This window comes from Ascaphus truei, chromosome 2, assembly GCF_040206685.1.
Source record: "Ascaphus truei isolate aAscTru1 chromosome 2, aAscTru1.hap1, whole genome shotgun sequence".
In the NCBI taxonomy this organism is placed as follows: Eukaryota; Metazoa; Chordata; class Amphibia; order Anura; family Ascaphidae; genus Ascaphus; species Ascaphus truei.
The window spans coordinates 289,333,917-289,356,748 of record NC_134484.1 but is presented as its reverse complement, the minus strand read 5'-3'; the positions used below and the strand labels follow the sequence as shown (position 1 = coordinate 289,356,748).

Below are 22,832 nucleotides of genomic sequence, written 5' to 3'. Positions count from 1 at the left end.
TTGCGTTACTTAACATGGGCATAACCCTTATCCAAGATGGCGGCTCTGCATTCAGTGGCGCTTGTGAGCATGTGCAGTACTAGCAAGGCTCCTATTGGCTGTACAGTGGGATTGCCCTGATTAGACATGGCATTGAGAGCACTGGTCAGGCTTCTGCGCATGCGTGATCCAAACCTACGCTTGTGTTCCCGGAAAAAGATAAGGTGATCACTTTTATCATTGTACCCCCCTCCCTCTAACTATGCAATAAGTGGGGGAGAGAGAGGCACAGGGGGGGGGGGGGGGTTGAGAGAGAGGCACAGGGGGGGTTGAGAGAGGCAGAGGGGGGGTTGAGAGAGAGGCACGGGGGGGGATTGAGAGAGAGGCACGGGGTGGGGATTGAGAGAGAGGCACGGGGTGGGGGGGGGGGTTTGAGAGAGAGGCACGGGGGGGGGGTTGAGAGAGGCACGGGGGGGTTGAGAGAGGCACGGGGGGGTTGAGAGAGAGGCGGGGGGGGGGTTTGAGAGAGAGGCGGGGGGGGGGGTTTGAGAGAGAGGCACGGGGCGGGTTCAGAGGCACGGGGGGGGGTTGAGAGGCACGGGGGGGGGGTTGAGAGGCACGGGGGGGGGGGTTGAGAGGCATGGGGGGGGGGGGTTGAGAGGCACGGGGGGGGGGTTGAGAGGCACGGGGGGGGGGTTGAGAGGCGCGGGGGGGGTTGATAGAGGCACGGGGGGGTTGAGAGAGACACGGGGGGGTTGAGAGAGACACGGGGGGGTGGGGGGTTGAGAGAGGCACGGGGGGGGTTGAGAGAGGCACGGGGGGGGTTGAGAGAGGCACGAGAGGGGTTTGAGAGAGGCACGGGGGGGGTTGAGAGAGACACGGGGGGGGGTTGAGAGAGACACCGGGGGGGGGGGGGGTTGAGAGAGACACCGGGGGGGGTTGAGAGAGACACCGGGGGGGGTTGAGAGAGACACCGGGGGGGGTTGAGAGAGACACCGGGGGGGGGGTTGAGAGAGACACCGGGGGGGGTTTGAGAGAGACACCGGGGGGGGTTGAGAGAGACACGGGGGGGGTTGAGAGAGGCACGGGGGGGGGTTGAGAGAGGCACGGGGGGGGGGGGTTGAGAGAGACAACGGGGGGGGTTGAGAGAGACAACGGGGGGGTTGAGAGAGGCACGGGGGGGGGTTGAGAGAGGCACGGGGGGGGGGTTGAGAGAGGCGGGGGGGGTTGAGAGAGACGGGGGGGTTGAGAGAGGCACGGGGGGGGGTTGAGAGAGGCACGGGGGGGTTGAGAGAGGCATGGGGGGGGGGTTGAGAGGAACGGGGGGGTTGAGAGAGGTGCGGGGGGGGTTGAGAGAGGTACGGGGGGGGTTGAGAGAGGAACAGGGGGGGTTGAGAGAGGCACGGGGGGGTTGAGAGCCACACGGGGGGGGGGTTGAGAGAGGAACAAGGGGGGTTGAGAGAGGCACGGGGGGGTTGAGAGCCACACGGGGGGGGGGTTGAGAGAGCCACACGGGGGGGGTTGAGAGAGGCACACGGGGGGGGGTTGAGAGAGGCGCACGGGGGTGTTGAGAGAGGCACGGGGGGGATGAGAGAGGAACGGGGGGGGTTGAGAGAGGCACGGGGGGGGTTGAGAGGCACGGGGGGTTTGAGAGAGGCACGGGGGGGGTTGAGAGAGGCACGGGGGGGTTGAGAGAGACGGGGGGGGGGTTGAGAGAGACACGGGGGGGTGTTGAGAGAGGCACGGGGGGGTTGAGAGAGGCACGGGGGGATTTGAGAGAGGCACGGGGGGGGTTTGAGAGAGGCACGGGGGGGGTTGCGAGAGGCGGGGGGGTTGCGAGAGGCACGGGGGGGGTTGAGAGAGGCACGGGGGGGTTGAGAGAGGCATGGGGGGGGGGTTGAGAGGAACGGGGGGGGTTGAGAGAGGTGCGGGGGGGGTTGAGAGAGGTACGGGGGGGGTTGAGAGAGGAACAGGGGGGGTTGAGAGAGGCACGGGGGGGTTGAGAGCCACACGGGGGGGGGTTGAGAGAGGAACAGGGGGGGTTGAGAGAGGCACGGGGGGTTGAGAGCCGCACCGGGGGGGGTTGAGAGAGCCACACGGGGGGGGGTTGAGAGAGCCACACGGGGGGGGTTGAGAGAGGCACACGGGGGGGGTTGAGAGAGGCACACGGGGGGGGGGGTTGAGAGAGGCACACGGGGGGGGGTTGAGAGAGGCACGGGGGTGTTGAGAGAGGCACGGGGGGGATGAGAGAGGCACGGGGGGGTTGAGAGAGGCACGGGGGGGTTGAGAGAGGCACGGGGGGTTTGAGAGAGGCACGGGGGGGGGTTGAGAGAGGCACGGGGGGGTTGAGAGAGACGGGGGGGGGTTGAGAGAGGCACGGGGGGGGGTTGAGAGAGGCACGGGGGGGATTTGAGAGAGGCACGGGGGGGGTTTGAGAGAGGCACGGGGGGGGTTTGAGAGAGGCACGGGGGGGTTGCGAGAGGCACGGGGGGGTTGCGAGAGGCACGGGGGGGTTGCGAGAGGCACGGGGGGGGGTTGAGAGAGGCACGGGGGGGTTGAGAGAGACACGGGGGGGGTGGAGAGAGACACGGGGGAGGGTGGAGAGAGACACGGGGGGGTGGAGAGAGACACGGGGGGGTGGAGAGAGACACGGGGGAGAGACACGGGGGGTGGAGAGAGACACGGGGGGTGGAGAGAGACACGGGGGGGTTGAGAGGCACAGGGGGGTTGAGAGAGGCACGGGGGGGTTGAGAGAGGCATGGGGGGGGTTGAGAGAGGCATGGGGGGGGTTGAGAGGCACGGGGGGTTGAGAGAGGCATGGGGGGGGTTGAGAGAGGCACAGGGGGGGTGGGGTTGAGAGAGGCACGGGGGGGGGGTTGAGAGGCACGGGGGGGGGGGTTGAGAGAGGCACGGGGGGGTTGAGAGAGGCACGGGGGGGTTGAGAGAGGCACGGGGGGGTTGAGAGAGGCACGGTGGGGGTTGAGAGAGGCACAGGGGGGGGGGTTGAGAGAGGCACAGGGGGGGGTTGAGAGAGGCACAGGGAGGTTGAGAGAGACACGGGGGGGGTTGAGAGAGGCACGGGTGGGGTTGAGAGAGACACGGGGGGGTTGAGAGACACGGGGGGGTTGAGAGAGACACGGGGGGGGGTTGAGAGAGACACGGGGGGGTTGAGAGAGAAACGGGGGGGTTGAGAGGCACAGGGGGTTGAGAGAGGCACAGGGGGTTGAGAGAGGCACAGGGGGGTTGAGAGAGGCAAGGGGGGGTTGAAAGGCATGGGGGGGTTGAGAGAGGCATGGGGGGGGTTGAGAGAGGCATGGGGGGGTTGAGAGAGGCACGGGGGGTTGAGAGAGGCACGGGGGGGTGGGGTTGAGAGAGGCACGGGGGGGGTTGAGAGAGGCACGGGGGGGTTGAGAGGCACGGGGGGTTGAGAGAGGCACGGGGGGTGTTGAGAGAGGCACGGGGGGGGGTTGAGAGAGGCACGGTGGGGGTTGAGAGAGGCACGGTGGGGGTTGAGAGAGGCACAGGGGGTGGTTGAGAGAGGCACGGGGGGGGGTTGAGAGAGGCACGGGGGGGGTTTGAGAGAGGCACGGGGGGGGTTTGAGAGAGGCACGGGGGGGGTTGCGAGAGGCACGGGGGGGGTTGCGAGAGGCACGGGGGGGTTGCGAGAGGCACGGGGGGGGGTTGAGAGAGGCACGGGGGGGTTGAGAGAGACACGGGGGGGGGTGGAGAGAGAAACGGGGGGGGTGGAGAGAGACACGGGGGGGTGGAGAGAGACACGGGGGGGTGGAGAGAGACACGGGGGAGAGACACGGGGGGTGGAGAGAGACACGGGGGGGTGGAGAGAGACACGGGGGGGTTGAGAGGCACAGGGGGGTTGAGAGAGGCACGGGGGGGTTGAGAGAGGCATGGGGGGGGTTGAGAGAGGCATGGGGGGGGGTTGAGAGGCACGGGGGGTTGAGAGAGGCATGGGGGGGGTTGAGAGAGGCACAGGGGGGGTGGGGTTGAGAGAGGCACGGGGGGGGGGTTGAGAGGCACGGGGGGGGGGTTGAGAGAGGCACGGGGGGGTTGAGAGAGGCACGGGGGGGTTGAGAGAGGCACGGGGGGGGTTGAGAGAGGCACGGTGGGGGTTGAGAGAGGCACAGGGGGGGGGTTGAGAGAGGCACAGGGGGGGGTTGAGAGAGGCACGGGGAGGTTGAGAGAGACACGGGGGGGGTTGAGAGAGGCACGGGTGGGGTTGAGAGAGACACGGGGGGGGTTGAGAGACACGGGGGGGTTGAGAGAGACACGGGGGGGGTTGAGAGAGACACGGGGGGGGTTGAGAGAGACACGGGGGGGTTGAGAGGCACAGGGGGTTGAGAGAGGCACAGGGGGTTGAGAGAGGCACAGGGGGTTGAGAGAGGCACAGGGGGGTTGAGAGAGGCACAGGGGGGTTGAGAGAGGCATGGGGGGGGGTTGAGAGAGGCATGGGGGGGGTTGAGAGAGGCATGGGGGGGTTGAGAGAGGCACGGGGGGTTGAGAGAGGCACGGGGGGGGTGGCGTTGAGAGAGGCACGGGGGGGTTGAGAGAGGCACGGGGGGGTTGAGAGGCACGGGGGGTTGAGAGAGGCACGGGGGGTGTTGAGAGAGGCACGGGGGGGGGTTGAGAGAGGCACGGTGGGGGTTGAGAGAGGCACGGTGGGGGTTGAGAGAGGCACAGGGGGTGGTTGAGAGAGGCACGGGGGGGGTTGAGAGAGGCACGGGGGGGTTGAGAGAGGCACGGGGGGGGTTGAGAGAGGCACGGGGGGTTGAGAGAGGCACGGGCGGGGGGTTGAGAGAGGCACGGGGGGGTTTAGAGAGGCACGGGGGGGTTGAGAGAGGCACAGGGGGGGGGTTGAGAGAGGCACGGGGGGGTTGAGAGAGGCACGGGGGGGTTGAGAGAGGAACATGGGGGGTTGAGAGAGGCACAGAGGGGGGGGTTGAGAGAGGCAGGGGGGGTTGAGAGAGGCGGGGGGGTTGAGAGAGGCACGGGGGTTGAGAGAGGCACGGGGGTTGAGAGAGGCACGGGGGTGTTGAGAGAGGCACGGGGGTGTTGAGAGAGGCACGGGGGGGTTGAGAGAGGCACGGGGGGGTTGAGAGAGGCACGGCGGGGGGTTGAGAGAGGCACGGCGGGGGGTTGAGAGAGGCACGGGGGGGTTGAGAGAGGCACGGGGGGGGGGTTGAGAGAGGCACGAGGGGGGTTTGAGAGAGGCACGGGGGGGGGGGGTTGAGAGAGACACCGGGGGGGGGTTGAGAGAGACACCGGGGGGGGGGTTGAGAGAGACACCGGGGGGGGTTGAGAGAGACACCGGGGGGGGTTGAGAGAGACACGGGGGGGTTGAGAGGGGCACGTGGGTGTTGAGAGAGGCACGGGGGGCAGTTGAGAGAGCCACGGGGGGGTTGAGAGAGACACGGGGGGGGGTTAAGAGAGGCACGGGGGGGGGGTTGAGAGAGGCACGGGGGGGGGGTTGAGAGAGGCACGTGGGGGAGTTGAGAGAGACAATGGGGGGGGTTGAGAGAAGCACGGGGGGGGGTTGAGAGAGACAACGGGGGGGGTTGAGAGAGGTACGGGGGGGGTTGAGAGAGGTACGGGGGGGTTGAGAGAGGTACGGGGGGTTGAGAGAGGTACGGGGGGGTTGAGAGAGGTGCGGGGGGGGTTGAGAGGAACGGGGGGGTTGAGAGAGGTGCGGGGGGGGGTTGAGAGAGGTACGGGGGGGTTGAGAGAGGTACGGGGGGGGTTGAGAGAGGAACAGGGGGGGTTGAGAGAGGCACGGGGGGGTTGAGAGCCACACGGGGGGGGGTTGAGAGAGCCACACGGGGGGGTTGAGAGAGGAACACGGGGGGTTGAGAGAGGCACACGGGGGGGGTTGAGAGAGGCACACGGGGGGGGGGTTGAGAGAGGCACGGGGGTGTTGAGAGAGGCACGGGGGGGATGAGAGAGGCACGGGGGGGTTGAGAGAGGCACGGGGGGTTTGAGAGGGGCACGGGGGGGGGTTGAGAGAGGCACGGGGGGGTTGAGAGAGGCACGGGGGGGTTGAGAGAGGCACGGGGGGGGTTGAGAGAGGCACGGTGGGGGTTGAGAGAGGCACAGGGGGGGGGGTTGAGAGAGGCACGGGGGGGTTGAGAGAGGCACGGGGGGGGTTGAGAGAGGCACGGGCGGGGGTTGAGAGAGGCACGGGGGGGGGTTGAGAGAGGCACGGGGGGGGTTGAGAGAGGCACGGGGGGGTTGAGAGAGGCACGGGGGGGGTTGAGAGAGGCACGGGGGGTTGAGAGAGGCACGGGGGGTTTGAGAGGCACGGGGGGGTGTTGAGAGAGGCACAGGGGGGGGTGATGAGAGAGGCACGTGGGGGTTGAGAGAGGCACGGGGGGGTTGAGAGAGGCACGTGGGGGGTTGAGAGAGGCACAGGGGGGGGGTTGAGAGAGGCAGGGGGGGGTTGAGAGAGACACGGGGGGGGGGTTAAGAGAGGCACGGGGGGGGGGTTGAGAGAGGCACGGGGGGGGGGTTGAGAGAGGCACGTGGGGGAGTTGAGAGAGACAATGGGGGGGGTTGAGAGACGCACGGGGGGGGGTTGAGAGAGACAACGGGGGGGGGTTGAGAGAGGTACGGGGGGGTTGAGAGAGGTACGGGGGGGTTGAGAGAGGTACGGGGGGTTGAGAGAGGTACGGGGGGGTTGAGAGAGGTGCGGGGGGGGTTGAGAGGAACGGGGGGGTTGAGAGAGGTGCGGGGGGGGTTGAGAGAGGTACGGGGGGGTTGAGAGAGGTACGGGGGGGGTTGAGAGAGGAACAGGGGGGGTTGAGAGAGGCACGGGGGGGTTGAGAGCCACACGGGGGGGGGTTGAGAGAGCCACACGGGGGGGTTGAGAGAGGAACACGGGGGGTTGAGAGAGGCACACGGGGGGGGGGTTGAGAGAGGCACACGGGGGGGGGGTTGAGAGAGGCACGGGGGTGTTGAGAGAGGCACGGGGGGGATGAGAGAGGCACGGGGGGGTTGAGAGAGGCACGGGGGGTTTGAGAGGGGCACGGGGGGGGGTTGAGAGAGGCACGGGGGGGTTGAGAGAGGCACGGGGGGGTTGAGAGAGGCACAGGGGGGGGGGTTGAGAGAGGCACGGGGGGGGTTGAGAGAGGCACGGGCGGGGGTTGAGAGAGGCACGGGGGGGGGTTGAGAGAGGCACGGGGGGGGTTGAGAGAGGCACGGGGGGGTTGAGAGAGGCACGGGGGGGGTTGAGAGAGGCACGGGGGGTTGAGAGAGGCACGGGGGGTTTGAGAGGCACGGGGGGGTGTTGAGAGAGGCACAGGGGGGGGGTGATGAGAGAGGCACGTGGGGGTTGAGAGAGGCACGGGGGGGTTGAGAGAGGCACGTGGGGGGTTGAGAGAGGCACAGGGGGGGGGTTGAGAGAGGCAGGGGGGGGTTGAGAGAGGCGGTGGGGTTGAGAGAGGCGGGGGGGTTGAGAGAGGCACGGGAGTTGAGAGAGGCACGGGGTTGTTGAGAGAGGCACGGGGTTGTTGAGAGAGGCACGGGGGTGTTGAGAGAGGCACGGGGGGGGGGTTGAGAGGCACGGGGGGTTGAGAGAGGCACGGGGGGGTTGAGAGAGGCACGGGGGGGTTGAGAGAGGCACGGGGGAGGGTTGAGAGAGGCACAGGGGGGTTGAGAGAGGCACGGGGGGAGGGTTGAGAGGCACGGGGGGGGGTTGAGAGGCACGGGGGGGTTGAGAGACACGGGGGGGGTTGAGAGAGGCAAGGGGGGGTTGAGAGAGGCAAGGGGGGGTTGAGAGAGGCAAGGGGGGGTTGAGAGAGGCAAGGGGGGGGTTGAGAGGCACAGGGGGGGGATGAGAGAGGCACGAGGGGGGTTGAGAGAGGCACGGGGGGGGTTGAGAGAGGCACGGGGGGGGTTGAGAGAGGCACGGGGGGTTGAGAGAGGCACGGGGGGTTGATAGGGGCACGGGGGGGTTGAGAGGGGCAAGGGGGGGTTGAGAGAGGCACACGGGGGGGTTGAGAGAGGCACGTGGGAGGGGGTTGAGAGAGGCACGGGGGGGGTTGAGAGATGCAAAGGGGGGGTTTAGAGACGCACGGGAGAGGGGTTGAGAGAGGCACGGGGGGGGTTGAGAGAGGCACGGGGGGGGTTGAGAGAGGCACGGGGGGGTTGAGAGTGGCACGGGGGGGGGGGGGTTGAGAGAGGCACGGGGGGGTTGAGAGAGGCACACGGGGGGGTTGAGAGAGGCACGGGGGAGGGGGTTGAGAGAGGCACGGGGGGGGTTGAGAGAGGCACAGGGGGGGGTTGAGAGACGCACGGGAGGGGGGTTGAGAGAGGCACGGGGGGGGGGTTGAGAGAGGCACGGGGGGGTTGAGAGTGGCACGGGGGGGTTGAGGGAGGCACGGGAGGGGGGGTTGAGAGAGGCACGGGGGGGGGTTGAGAGGCACGGGGGGTTGAGAGAGGCACGGGGGGGTTGAGAGAGGCACGGGGGGGTTGAGAGAGGCACGGGGGTGGGTTGAGAGAGGCACAGGGGGGTTAAGAGAGGCACGGGGGGAGGGTTGAGAGGCACGGGGGGGGGGTTGAGAGACACGGGGGGGGTTGAGAGAGGCAAGGGGGGGTTGAGAGAGGCAAGGGGGGGTTGAGAGAGGCAAGGGGGGGTTGAGAGGCACAGGGGGGGGATGAGAGAGGCATGAGGGGGGTTGAGAGAGGCACGGGGGGGGGTTGAGAGAGGCACGGGGGGGGGGTTGAGAGAGGCACGGGGGGTTGAGAGAGGCACGGGGGGGGTTGAGAGAGGCACGGGGGGGTTGAGAGAGGCACGGGGGGGTTGAGAGTAGCACGGGGGGGGGGGTTGAGAGAGGCATGGGGGGGGGTTGAGAGAGGCACACGGGGGGGTTGAGAGAGGCACGGGGGAGGGGGTTGAGAGAGGCACGGGGGGGGGTTGAGAGAGGCACGGGGGGGGGTTGAGAGAGGCACAGGGGGGTTGAGAGAGGCACGGGGGGGTTGAGAGAGGCACGGGGGGGGTTGAGAGAGGCACGGGGGGGTTGAGAGAGGCACGGGGGGGGTTGAGAGAGGCACGGGGGGGTTGAGAGAGGCACGGGGGGTTGAGAGAGGCATGGGGGGTTTGAGAGAGGCATGGGGGGGGTTGAGAGAGGCAAGGGGGGGTTGAGAGAGGCAAGGGGGGGTTTGAGAGAGGCACACGGGGGGGGTTGAAAGAGGCACGGGGGGGTTGAGAGAGGCACGGGGGGTTGAGAGAGGCATGGGGGGTTTGAGAGAGGCATGGGGGGGGGGTTGAGAGAGGCAAGGGGGGGTTGAGAGAGGCAAGGGGGGGTTTGAGAGAGGCACACGGGGGGGGGGTTGAGAGAGGCATGGGAGGGGGGTTGAGAGACACACGGGAGGGGGGTTGAGAGAGGCACGGGGGGGTTGAGAGTGGCACGGGGGGGTTGAGTGAGGCACGGGAGGGGGGGTTGAGAGAGGCACGGGAGGGGGGGTTGAGAGAGGCACGGGGGGGGTTGAGAGAGGCACGGGGGGGTTGAGAGAGGCACGGGGGGGAGTTGAGAGAGGCACGGGGGGGTTGAGAGAGGCACGGGAGGGGTTGAGAGAGGCACGGGGGGGTTGAGAGAGGCACGGGGGGTTGAGAGAGGCATGGGGGGGTTGAGAGAGGCATGGGGGGGGGTTGAGAGAGGCTAGGGGGGGTTGAGAGAGGCAAGGGGGGGGTTTGAGAGAGGCAAGGGGGGGTTGAGAGAGGCAAGGGGGGGTTTGAGAGAGGCACACGGGGGGGGTTGAGAGAGGCACGGGAGGGGGGTTGAGAGACGCACGGGAGGGGGGTTGAGAGAGGCACGGGGGGGGGGGTTGAGAGAGGCACGGGGGGGTTGAGAGTGGCACGGGGGGGTTGAGTGAGGCACGGGAGGGGGGGTTGAGAGAGACACGGGAGGGGGTTGAGAGAGGCACGGGGGGGGGGGGGGGGGTTGAGAGAGGCACGGGGGGTTGAGAGAGGCACGGGGAGGGGGTTGAGAGAGGCACGAGGGGGTTGAGAGAGGCACGGGGGGGGTTGAGAGAGGCACGGGGGGGTTTGAGAGAGGCACGGGGGGTTGAGAGAGGCATGGGGGGGGGTTGAGAGAGGCATGGGGGGGGTTGCGAGAGGCAAGGGGGGGTTGAGAGAGGCAAGGGGGGGTTTGAGAGAGGCACACGGGGGGGTTGAGAGAGGCACGGGAGGGGGGTTGAGAGAGGCACGGGAGGGGGGTTTGAGAGAGGCACACGGGGGGGGTTGAGAGAGGCACGGGAGGGGGGTTGAGAGAGGCAAGGGGGGGTTGAGAGAGGCACGGGGGGGGGTTGAGAGAGGCACGGGGGGGTTGAGAGAGGCATGGGGGGGTTGAGAGAGGCATGGGGGGGGGTTGAGAGAGGCAAGGGAGGGTTGAGAGAGGCAAGGGGGGGTTTGAGAGAGGCACACGGGGGGGGTTGAGAGAGGCACGGGAGGGGGGTTGAGAGAGGCACGGGAGGGGGGTTGAGAGAGGCACGGGGGGGTTGAGAGAGGCACGGGGGGGGGTTGAGAGAGGCACGGGGGGGTTGAGAGAGGCACGGGTGGGGTTGAGAGAGGCACGGGGGGGTTGAGAGAGGCACGGGGGGGTTGAGAGGCGCACGGGGGTTTTGAGAGAGCCACACGGGGGGGGGTTGAGACAGCCACATGGGGGGGGTTGAGAGAGGCACATGGGGGGGTGAGAGAGGCACACGGGGGGGGGGGTTGAGAGAGGCACACGGGGAGGGGTTGAGAGAGGCACACGGGGGGGGTTGAGAGAGGCACACGGGGGGGTTGAGAGAGGCACACAGGGGTTGAGAGAGCCACGGGGGGGGGTTGAGAGAGGCACGGGGGGGGTTGAGAGAGGCACGGGGGGGTTGAAAGAGGCACGGGGGGGTTGAGAGAGGCACGGGGGAGGTTGAGAGAGGCACACGGGGATGGTTGAGAGAGGCACGGGGCGGGGGGGGGGTTGAGAGAGGCACGGGGCGTGGGGGGGGTTGAGAGAGGAATGGGGCAGGGGGGGTCGAGAGAGGAACGGGGCAGGGGGGGTTGAGAGAGACACGGGGCGGGGGGATTGAGAGAGGCAGGGGGGGTTGAGAGAGGGGCGGGGGGTGGTTGAGAGAGGCACGGGGGGGTTGAGAGAGGCACAGGGGGGTTGAGAGAGGCACAGGGGGGTTGAGAGAGGCACAGGGGGGTTGAGAGAGGCACGGGGGGGTTGAGTGAGGCACGGGTGGGGGGGTTGAGAGAAGCACGGGGGGGGGTTGAGAGAGCCACGGGGGGGTTGAGAGAGGCACGGGGGGGTTGAGAGAGGCACAGGGGGGGTTGAGAGAGGCACGGGGGAGTTGAGAGAGGCACGGGGGGGTTGAGAGAGGCACGGGGGGGGTTGAGAGAGGCACGGGGGGGGGTTGAGAGAGGCACGGGGGGGTTGAGAGAGGCACGGGGGGGTTGAGAGAGGCACGGGGGGGGGTTGAGAGAGGCACGGGGGGGTTGAGAGAGGCACGGGGGGGTTGAGAGAGGCACGGGGGGTTGAGAGAGGCAAGGGGGGGTTTGAGAGAGGCACATGGGGGGGGTTGAGAGAGGCACGGGAGGGGGGTTGAGAGAGGCACGGGAGGGGGGTTGAGAGAGGCACGGGGGGGTTGAGAGAGGCACGGGGGGGTTGAGAGAGGCACGGGGGGGTTGAGAGAGGCATGGGGGGCGTTGAGAGGCACGGAAGGGGGGTTGAGAGAGGCACGTGGGGGGGGGGTTGAGAGAGGCACGGGTGGGGTTGAGAGAGGCACGGGGGGGTTGAGAGAGGCACGGGGGGGTTGAGAGAGGCAAGGGGGGGTTTGAGAGAGGCACATGGGGGGGGTTGAGAGAGGCACGGGAGGGGGGTTGAGAGAGGCACGTGGGGGGGGGGGGTTGAGAGAGGCACGGGTGGGGTTGAGAGAGGCACGGGGGGGTTGAGAGAGGCACGGGGGGTTGAGAGAGGCACGGGGGGGTTGAGAGGCACACGGGGGGGTTGAGAGAGGCACACAGGGGGGGGGGTTGAGAGAGCCACATGGGGGGGGTTGAGAGAGGCACACGGGGGGGTTGAGAGAGGCACACGGGGGGGGTTGAGAGAGGCACACGGGGGGGGGGTTGAGAGAGGCACACGGGGGGGGTTGAGAGACGCACGGGAGGGGAAGTTGAGAAAGGCACGGGGGGGGTTGAGAGAGGCACGGGGGGTTGAGAGAGGCACGGGGGGGGTTGAGAGAGGCACGGGGGGTTGAGAGAGGCACGGGGGGGGTTTAGAGAGACAAGGGGGGGTTGAGAGAGGCACGGGGGGGGTTGAGAGAGGCACGGGGGGGTTGAGAGAGGCACAGGGGGAGTTGAGAGAGGCACAGTGGGGGGGGTTGAGAGAGGCACGGGGGGGTTGAGAGAGGCACGGGGGGTTGAGAGAGGCACGGGGGGGTTGAGAGAGGCACGCGGGGGTTGAGAGAGGCACGGGGGGGTTGAGAGAGGCACGGGGGGGTTGAGAGAGGCACGGGGGGTGGTTGAGAGAGGCACGGGGGGGTTGAGAGAGGCACGGGGGGTTGAGAGAGGCACGGGGGGTTGAGAGAGGCAAGGGGGGTTTGAGAGAGGCACACGGGGGGGTTGAGAGACGCACGGGGGGGGGGGGGTTGAGAGAGGCACGGGGGGTTGAGAGAGGCAAGGGGGTGTTGAGAGAGGCACGGGGGGGGGGTTGAGAGAGGCACGGGGGGGTTGAGAGAGGCATGGGTGGGGGTTGAGAGAGGCACATGGGGGGGGGGGGTTGAGAGAGGCACACGGGGGGGGTTGAGAGAGGCACACGGGGGGGGGTTGAGAGAGGCACACGGGGGGGTTGAGAGAGGCACACTGGGGGGGTTGAGAGAGGCACGGGAGGGGGGGTTGAGAGAGGCACGGGGGGTGTTGAGAGAGGCACGGGGGGGTTGAGAGAGGCACGGGGGGGGTTGAGAGAGGCACGGGGAGGGGGTTGAGAGAGGCACGGGGGGGGTTGAGAGAGGCACGGGGGGGGTTGAGAGAGGCACGGGGGGGTTGAGAGGCACGGGGGGGGTTGAGAGAGGCACGGGGGGGGTTGAGAGAGGCAAGGGGGGGTTGAGAGAGGCACGGGGGGGGGTTGAGAGAGGCACGGGGGGGGTTGAGAGAGGCACGGGGGGGGGTTGAGAGAGGCACAGGTGGGGGTTGAGAGAGGCACGGGGGGGTTGAGAGAGGCACGGGGGGGTTGAGAGAGGCACGGGGGGGTTGAGAGAGGCACGGGGGGTTGAGAGAGGCACGGGGGGGTGTTGAGAGAGGCACGGGGGGGTGTTGAGAGAGGCACGGGGGGGGTTGAGAGAGGCACGGGGGGTTGAGAGAGGCACGGGGGGTTGAGAGAGGCGGGGGAGGTTGCGAGAGGCACACGGGGGGGGGTTGAGAGAGGCACGGGGCGGGGGGGGGGGGGTTGAGAGAGGAAAGGGGCAGGGGGGGTTGAGAGAGACACGGGGCGGGGGGATTGAGAGAGGCAGGGGAGGGTTGAGAGAGGCACGGGGCGGGGGGTGGTTGAGAGAGGCACGGGGCGGGGGGGGATGACTCATGTTGGCCAGTGTATGTAATGTTTTGTGTAACCCCTTCCTGAAACAAATAACAAAAAAGACGGTGTGAAGCCGCGCTACAAACAATATAAAAAGTGTACTTAATAGAATATTGCGTAAACAAACACTGGCAGCCAGGTAAATACTGACAGTACAGTCAGTTAGGAAGCATGGGAAAAAAAAGGGGATACCGGCGCCACAATAAATTTAAAGTCCAAACCATAAAGTGTAAAGTCCAAATGGTGTCCTTAAATGAACTGGTGATGAAGGAAACTCACATCAGTGGGCAGTGCAATATGTGGAAAGAAGAAAAAAAACAAATTATGGTGCAGTATACGCGTCGGGAGGTTTTTGTGTGTTTTAGAGCTGCATCCGGCCCGTGGAGGACATTGTATAACAGCTGGTGAAGCCGTGGTGAAGCCGTGGAAGAAGAGGAGTGAAGGAGGAACGTTATCTCTGGGAGTATCGTGAGGCGCGACGTCATATCCGCCCGGAAGTCCCGCAGTTCGTGTGACTCCCCTTCCACCCCTGTCACGTGGGGATGCCTGTGAGAGTGCTCCGGTCGCCATCTTTGAAGATCATCAGCGCGATTCCAGTCTGTTTTGCCTGTTATTGTCCAGTATCTTGTGAGTAGGGTTTCACTTTTACCCCTCCGGATGCTTGTGCTTTTAGTGACCCTCCAGGAATCCAGTATAAATTAGCTTTTTTTTTAATATTTCAGCCTTGCTAGTGTGTTCATGTTTGTCTGTCATGTTTGTGTTGTGTTGTTAGTCTGTTACGATTTTAGTCAACACTGATTGGCATACTGCACCATAATTTTTTTATTTTTTTTTCTTTCCACATATTGCACTGCCCACTGATGTGAGTTCCCTTCCTGAAACGAGCTATAATCACTGTGTGATGTCTGGAAGGAGGAAAAATGTATACATTTTGGATATGGGACTGTAACATTAAAAGTGCATTTTTTCCCCCATGTTAGAATGTAACATGTTCCCCATACAGTTAGTAAGGCAGCAGTAATGTGATTTATATGTTATAAGCATTTCTCTGTATCTATACCCAGTAATTTACTTATCTGGGCTGGCTACAGGGAAATGCTGGTTCGTGACAAAAGGCTGGGTGAGCTTAGTGCCGGGACAAATGGTGAGCGGGGAAGGGCTGAGTATCAGGTCCGAGGACGGCTCTCACTGAGAGAGAGCCTTTTGTTCCCCCGCAGACAGCGAGGGACCCAGCAGAAGTACAACACTTGCCAAGGGAACCGTTTGCAGGGTCTGAGTCCCGTAGCCATGGTTCCCATTGGCAACTTTGAATTCTCCGCTTCCCAACAGCTCCGTCATCCAGGGGCGGTCTTGAGCAGCTAAGCCGGCCCCCTTTCCCCATTGGGGCAGCCGGGGCGAGCCCTCATCCTCTGACTTCACTTTCACGATCCGCGCTGTGATTGGCGCGCGGCACCGGCTCCATGTAAAGTATAGCTAGCGAGTATAGCTAGCGGGGGCTATATAAGGACCGCGGCCGAGGCAGGGAACCTGGTTAGTTTTGGAGTTGATCGGAGAGACGACTGGCGGGAGATTTCAAAGTGTTTGGTGTGGAATAGCACTGATCTCAGCGGAAAAACACAGCATGTGAAGTGGACAGGATAAGCCTTCTGAAACAGGCTCCTGCCCCTAGTTGAGGCTAGCGTCTACCCCCCAGATCCCCAGTTGGTTTTGGTGTTAAACATTCTGGTCCCACATGAGTCAGGTCTATAAAGTGAAGCGGATACAGGTGAACCTTCCCTGAGTCCATGTATCGGTACGGTCACATCCACACACCTGGATACCAGTGTCTTACCCAAAGTGACTGTCAGGATAACCACCACAATCACAAGAGAACAAATCATCTCTAAGTGTCTCCTGTATCTCCTTAAATTGATCTATTTCTCCTTCAATCTCTCCTGATCTATCTGTTAGGGCTGTTATATACTGGCTGCGTGGGCTCCGCCGTGCGCGCGGCACTTATAAATGGCTGTGGTTAGTCAACCTTTCTATAATGGTGCCGCGCGCGCACACGGCAGTGAGCGTGGAGCTGGCCGACGAGGGAGATGAGGAAAATAATGATTTTGCGCCGCTGAAGTGTGTGTGTGTTGCACAATAAAAAAATGTTTTATTTATACAAAATGTCTTTTTTTTCTTAAATATTATTTAATACATATTTAACTCACACAATCTATAAACACACACACACACATTACCTTCCATCCCAGTCGCTCACAGCATACACACAAAAAGCGAGCGTCCCGTGCACGAGCTGACACACTATATAATGGCCCTTATACTGAATATGTGCAGCACTGCTGACCAACTAGTGAACATACACCCCCCTTTGTTGCTACCAGATAGTCTATGCCATCCTATTTTGTAGGGCCACCATGCAGATTTGTTTTTGTTCACTAGATCGCAACTGTATAACTCTAGTATGATTTAAAGCATTGTATAAAAGATCTGTGATGGCACCTATCTTTTGTAATGACATCATGGCCTCAGCAGGAGGAAACATTGCAGCTAAAAATACCATCTCAATAAGATGATGTCTCTCTTTTTACTACAAAAGGCCTGAAAACTACTGGTGTTATTGATCCACTTCTCACTATCACTAGGGTTCCATGGAACACCTAGGAATAAAGTGACCTTCACAAATAGATATCTCTGCATATCCAACAATTACTTCAGCTCAGGCGTTTTGCATACATTGTCTTGTTTGAGGAGAATATTCTCTGTTAATGTTCCTTCTTCAAACAAGCTATCAGAGGGGAAAGCAATAAGTGATATATATACTGTATAACAATATAATTTTCGTCGCTTTCATGCCGAACATATGTGCAGAGAAAAATAACAAAAATATATAACCCAAGAAAAATTCACTGTCCCCAGTTGTTCTCAAACTTGTTGTCTCCAAGCTAAATATTGCTCAGATGTCATAAGAAAGAGCAGGGGCAAGTTTGCAATTAGATACATGTATCCTAGAGTTTTTCCCTCTATTTTGACTGCTGTAATGAAAGTGAGTAAAATCTGAAATGGTCCTTCCCACAGAGGTTATACAGCAGTGTTTGTGGTGTAATTGTCTTATCAGGACCCAGTCTCCTGGTTCCAACTGGTGTGCTTTGGTATCTTCAGGTACCGGTTGGACATCTTTCACCTGTGCATGGAGATACTGAATATTTTTCAATAGTCCTGTTGTCATGGGTCTACATATCAGAATCTCATGCGGTGTTAAATTATGTTTCCTAGCTGGAGTACTCATTAAGGGTGGAGCGTCTGGCCATTTAAAACCTTTCTGAGCTCTTATCTATGCTATCTTGGCCCTTTATACTGCACCCGCTGACTAAGGGTGATATGCACAATAAAACTGATAGGTAATGCCCAAAACCTTGGATAAATCTTGGACAAATTGACTTGTGAAGTGAGTTCCTCGATCAATGTTTATCAAGAGGGGCAACCCAAATTGTGGGGAAAATTCCTACAGCAACTGTTTTACATGCACATGGGCATGCTTTCATCCATCCAGGGAGAAGGTGTAATGGAGGACCAAAACATATCTGTAATGCACCAATTTAGGAAGTTAAATGAAAATCCATCTATTTACAAACAGACCCCAGAGGCAGCATGAGCTCTCTGTTCAACCTTGCATCTTACATTAGATCTTACATTTTATTGTTGACAAACTACACAGGAAGAATAGTAATATTGTGTTATTTTAACAACCTGCTGCAAAAAATCTTTGCCGAAACGTTGGACCCTTTGGTGGCACATTAAATTGCATCTTCAGAAGGCTGTTTGCCTGCTTCCATTTTTTTTGCTGATCTCCACAAGTCACCTGAAACTTGTGCACAGCCAGAGGCCTACCAGGAAGCAATCTCTTCTGCTGAGGAGGCTAGTTGGCACTGATCAAGTGCTATGGGCACTTCAATATGTGTCTCACTCAAGACCATCAGCTGTTTCATAGAAAATAGATGTTCTTTTGAAGGCAGCTTCCTTCGCAACAGCATCGGCAAAATGTGTTGCCTTTAGACACTGGTTCATTTGAAGAAGTAAGTGCTTTACATTTTAACAACAGCATTAGTGGAGGGAAGAAACAGAGAATTAAACGACAGGCCTACGGCGAATAATTATCATATATAAACCTTGCAAGGGTCCCTCTTACCGGCATTGGAATCTCCTTTGGGTTCTTTTCACCCATATCTCCTTTTACCACACTGGGCTTGGTCCATGTTCTTGGTCATAGAACATCTACCACATTACCTGACAGCCCCAACTCACATTCCTCCTTTCCCACACCAATCATACCCTTGCACCTATTTCCCTTCCCAAGGCCTGTTTATTGGAACTGTTTCACCTGTATAATCCCTGAGCGAGTCCTCTTTGAGCTTCCAAATCCCCCTACTCCCCTTAAATGAGTCGGTTAGGGGGGCTCATGCGCGACGGCTGAACTGCATGGACATGTGAGCCATTAGCTCTGTTCTGTAAGGCCTCGGGGGACACCTCCCCAAAGAGGGTTCCTTCTGCGATGCCACTTACCCGGCGTGCTCCGGCTCCACGACTTCATCGCTGCGAGTGGGACCCTCCTTCCTCCCCGGTCCCCGCGCTTGCCACAGGACGCGCGCATGCGCACGCAATCACTGACCTTTCTGTCCTCCCGCCCCCAGCTCGGGTCGCGCGCACCTCTCCCGCGTGGTACGCACATCTGACGCGCGTGCACCGCCCACAAGCTTCGCGTCAAGCTAATCAGCTGTGGCACTGTCCCTCACCTATCCCTGCCTCCCATGGGGCCGCTCCTCCGTTCCTCCCCCTCTTCCATTGGGCTCTGCTCTCATTTATACCCTGCTCATCCATTCCTTCTTTGGCTGAGCATAGCTTTGTGTGACCTGTGTTACCCACGGTCGTGCCTGTCTCACTTCCTGTCTCTTTGTCTTCCTTAGTGATCCCTTGTGTACCGAACCGGCTTGGCTGTGGACCCGCTCTGGACTTCGACCCTTGGCTTGTACTCTGACCTCCTGAACTCTCCAACCCTTTACCTCAGCTTACGGATTCCGACCTAACCCCCGGCTCTGGACCCCAGGCTCTCGGTACCAACTATCTTCTGGAACCTCCCTTCTCGTCTGGCGAGTATCTTCCTTTATCTTATACTCCCAGACGGTTCCAGAAGCCTATTTTCCACTTTCCAGGCATGTCCCCGTAGCTGTGGGTGCAGTTGTTACCCACCTCACCTCAGTTTCGGGGTCCCTCCTTGTCCGTGGTGAGCACAGCGTAACATTATGCTCAGCCAAACGGACATGGACCTCGAAGAGGTTGAGCGACCAAGCCCCATGCAGCGACTTCTCCAGCTAGAGGCGCAGCTTGCATCCATGACGCAGGAGCTCTATAGACTCTCCTCGTTGCAGCAGTCCCCAGGCCCCTCTGCCATGGCAGCTGCATGGTTTCCCTCTCCAGGTCTTCAAGTGGCTGTGGTTCCTTGTCTCCCGGCTCCCAACCGCTATGCAGGGGACCCTCACGAGTGCAGAGGGTTTCTCAATCAGTGCGAGATTCAATTTGAATTATCTCCTTCGCGCTTTCCTACTGCACGTTCAAGGGTGGCCTATATTATGTCTCTCTTGAATGGAAAGGCCCTAGCCTGGGCATCCCCCATCTGGGAGCGAGAGCCTGCCATGATGCGTGATTATCCTCGCTTTCTTTGAGAATTCAGGCAAGTATTTGATACGCCTGGTCGCCAAATTACGGCAGATTCTTTGCTCTTTCATATTTCCCAGGGTACTCGTCCTGTCACCGAGAATGCTCTGGACTTCCGGACCATCGCGGCGGAGACCTCCTGGAACAATGACTCACTCTCCGCAGCTTTTTGGTAGGGTCTGTCGGACGCCATCAAGGACCAGCTGGCCACTATGGAGAGACCCACAAGATTGGAGGATCTCATTGCGGTCTGCATCCGCGTGCACCAGCGGCTACGAGAGAGAAGACTTGAACGCGCCCTTCCTCGTACCACCTCCTCTCGGTCTACCAGCCGCAGTCTCGTCCATTACGTTCCCCAACCCATGGATGAGCCTGAACCTATGCAGCTCGGAAGTCATCGTCTATCCGCTTCTGAGAGACAGCGCAGACGAGAGGGTGGACTGTGCCCTTACTGCGGTCACCCCGGTCATCTGCTGGTAAGCTGTCCCCTGCGGCCGGGAAACGCCAGGACCCAATAAGGTATGAGAGGGTCTCATTGGGTGTAATCTCTTCTCTTTCTTCTACTAAAGTACTTCCCACTTGAATAATGCTGCCTATCTCTCTGGCCTGGAATTACTCCCTGATCCCCGCCTCCGCATTTATAGATTCTGGGTCTCGGGGAAACTTTATTGGTCAGAGTTTTGCCTATAGGAATGGGATTCCCTTCCGATCTAAGGCTGTTCCAGTTGGTCTGGGGGCCATAGACGGGCGTCCACTCCAACCAGCTTTTATTTCCCTGGAGTCTTGTTCTTTGTCCCTCTCCACGGAGGACGGTCACCAAGAGAAGATTATCTTGGACGTGATCCATACTCCATCGGTAGATGTGATTCTGGGACTCCCCTGGTTGCAACTACACAACCCACAACTGGATTGGGTTAATAAAGAACCCAAACGATGGAGCCCCCAGTGCCTCAAGACCTGTCTTCCCCCCAAACGGATGTTAGCCGGAGTGGATTTACCCGCAGAGTATAAAACTTCCCTCCCAACGGTCTACTGGGACCTGGCGTACGTTTTTGATAAGGTACATTCTGAAGTGTTACCCCCCCCCATAGAGACTTTGACTGTCCTATTGACCTTCTTCCCGGTGCTACCCTACCCAAGAGCTGTTCTTACCCTCTATCCATACCCGAGACCAAGGCCATGGCTGAGTATATCCAGGATAATTTGAGGAAGGGGTTCATCCGCAATTCTTCATCTCCAGCTGGAGCTGGAATTTTTTGTTGTTAAGAAATAGGATGGTTCCCTGCACCCCTGTATTGACTACAGAGGTCTTAACAAAATTACGATCAAGAACCGTTATCCCCTGCCACTCATTTCCGAAGTCTTCGATCGTCTACAGGGGGCAACAATTTTTTCCAAACTTGATCTCCGCGGAGCCTATAACCTTGTCCGCATCTGTCAGGGCGACGAGTGGAAGACCGCCTTTAACACCCGGGATGGGCATTATGAATACCTAGTCATGCCTTTCGGCCTGTGCAATGCCCCGGCGGTCTTCCAGGAGTTTGTCAATGAGATCTTCCGCGATCTCCTCGACAGCTTCGTTATCGTATACCTTGACGATATCCTTATTTTTTCTAAATTTCTCTCTGACCACATTCAGCACACCAAATTAGTCCTGTCCCGCCTTCGGGAGAACCATCTCTACGCTAAGCTAGAGAAATGTTCTTTTCATCTTTCTTCCATTCCCTTTCTTGGATACATCATTTATAGCACTGGCTTCTCTATGGACCCAGTCAAACTCAAAGCTGTCTTAGAATGGCCACAACCCACTTCCCTGAAAGCCATACAGCAATTCTTGGGATTTGCGAATTACTATCGTAAATTCATCAAGAATTTTTCTTCTACCGTGGCCCCCATTACTGCCCTTACCAAAAAGGGAGCTAACACAGCAGTTTGGTCTCCTGCAGCTCTCCAAGCTTTGGACTCCCTCAAAAAATCTTTCGCTTCTGCTCCTATTTTGTGTCATCCTGACCCCGGGCTTCCCTTTACCTTAGAGGTAGACGCATCCGACGTCGGACTTCATCCCTGTGGGTTCTTTTAAAAAAAAAATCTTCGGCAGAACGGAACTATGACGTCGGAAACAGAGAGCTCCTGGCTATTAAACTCGCCCTTCAGGAATGGAGACATCTTCTGGAGGGAACGGAGACCCCCATTTCAATCTTTACTGATCATAAAAATTTACTTTACATTGAGAGTGCACGTCGCCTTGGGGCACGTCAGACTCGATGGTCTCCTTTTTTTTCGAGATTTTATTATCTCATATCTTACATTCCTGGCTCAAAGAATCAAAAGGCAGATGCACTTTCACGTCAATTCCTGTTCGAGGACAATTCCGAAGTTATCCGAAACAATCTTACCCTCCAAATATATAATTTCGGCCAACTCTTTTGATATCCTGGATCAGGTCATGGCAGTAAATCTAACCTCCCGAGGGGTCTTAAGGTGCCGGTCGGCCGTCTGTATGCAGCTCCACGCTTCCTTAAGAAGATTCTTGAGTGGGGTCATTCTTCTAGGTCAGCCGGTCATCCAGGCATTAGCAGAACTTCTGACCTCATTGGTCGTACCTTTTGGTGGCCAACCATGGCCAACCATGTTGCAGGACATTTCGGAGTACGTAAAAACCTGTCCAATCTGCGCCCAGGTTAAGACCATTCGTAAAAGGCCGTACAACCCCTCCCCATACCAGAACGCCCATGGAGTCACCTGTCCATGGACTTTGTGGTGGAACTTCCAACCTCTAAACGAATGAACACCATTTTGGTTGTCGTGGATCGGTTTTCCAAGCAGGCCCATTTCGTCCCTCTCAAAGGCCTACCCAATTCCGCCACCCTGGCAGACGTTTTTCTTAAGGAAATATTCCGCATTCACGGAGTTCCTCTTTCCATCGTGTCCGATCGAGGTACACAGTTGGTCTCAAAGTTTTGGCGGGCCTTTGCTCTCAGGATGGATATCGCCCTCCACTTTTCTTCCGGGTATCATCCCCAAACTAATGGGCAAACTGAGAGAACGAAACAGACTCTGGAACAATACCTCCGATGCTGCATCGCGGACAGCCAGGACAATTGGGTAGATTTACTTCCGTGGGCAGAGTTCTCCCATAATTCTTTAAAGAACAGCTCCACGCTGAAATCCTCTTTTTTCATTAATTATGGTTTTCACCCAGGTCAGCTGCCCATCACCTCTGTTCCTTCCGGGGTTCCAGCGGCCGATGACCGAATCAAGGATCTTCAGGAATCCTGGAAAAAGATCCAAGAGGCTTTGAGAAAGGTAACCCACAGACAAAAGGCACAGGCAGATCTTCACCGCCGCCAGGCACCAGTCTTCAAGCCAAGGGATAAGGTCTGGCTCTCCTCCAAGAACATTAGACTGAAGACTCCGATCCACAAGCTGGCCTCCAGGTACTTGGGCCCATTCTCAGTAGTGGAACGGATCAATCCTGTGGCATATCGTCTGGAACTTCCTCCATCCATGAAGATACCCTCAGTGTTCCACGTGTCACTGCTAAAACCTGTGTCCCAGAGTCCACGGTTCCACAGGACACCGATTGAC

The 22,832-nt window shown here is 60.1% G+C and overlaps 1 pseudogene; it reads left to right on the top strand.

Annotated features, from left to right (window-relative positions):
- The first annotated feature begins 133 nt into the window (after nt 1-133).
- Nucleotides 134-22,832, top strand: part of LOC142487281 (uncharacterized) — a 38,465-nt pseudogene continuing 15,766 nt past the window's right edge.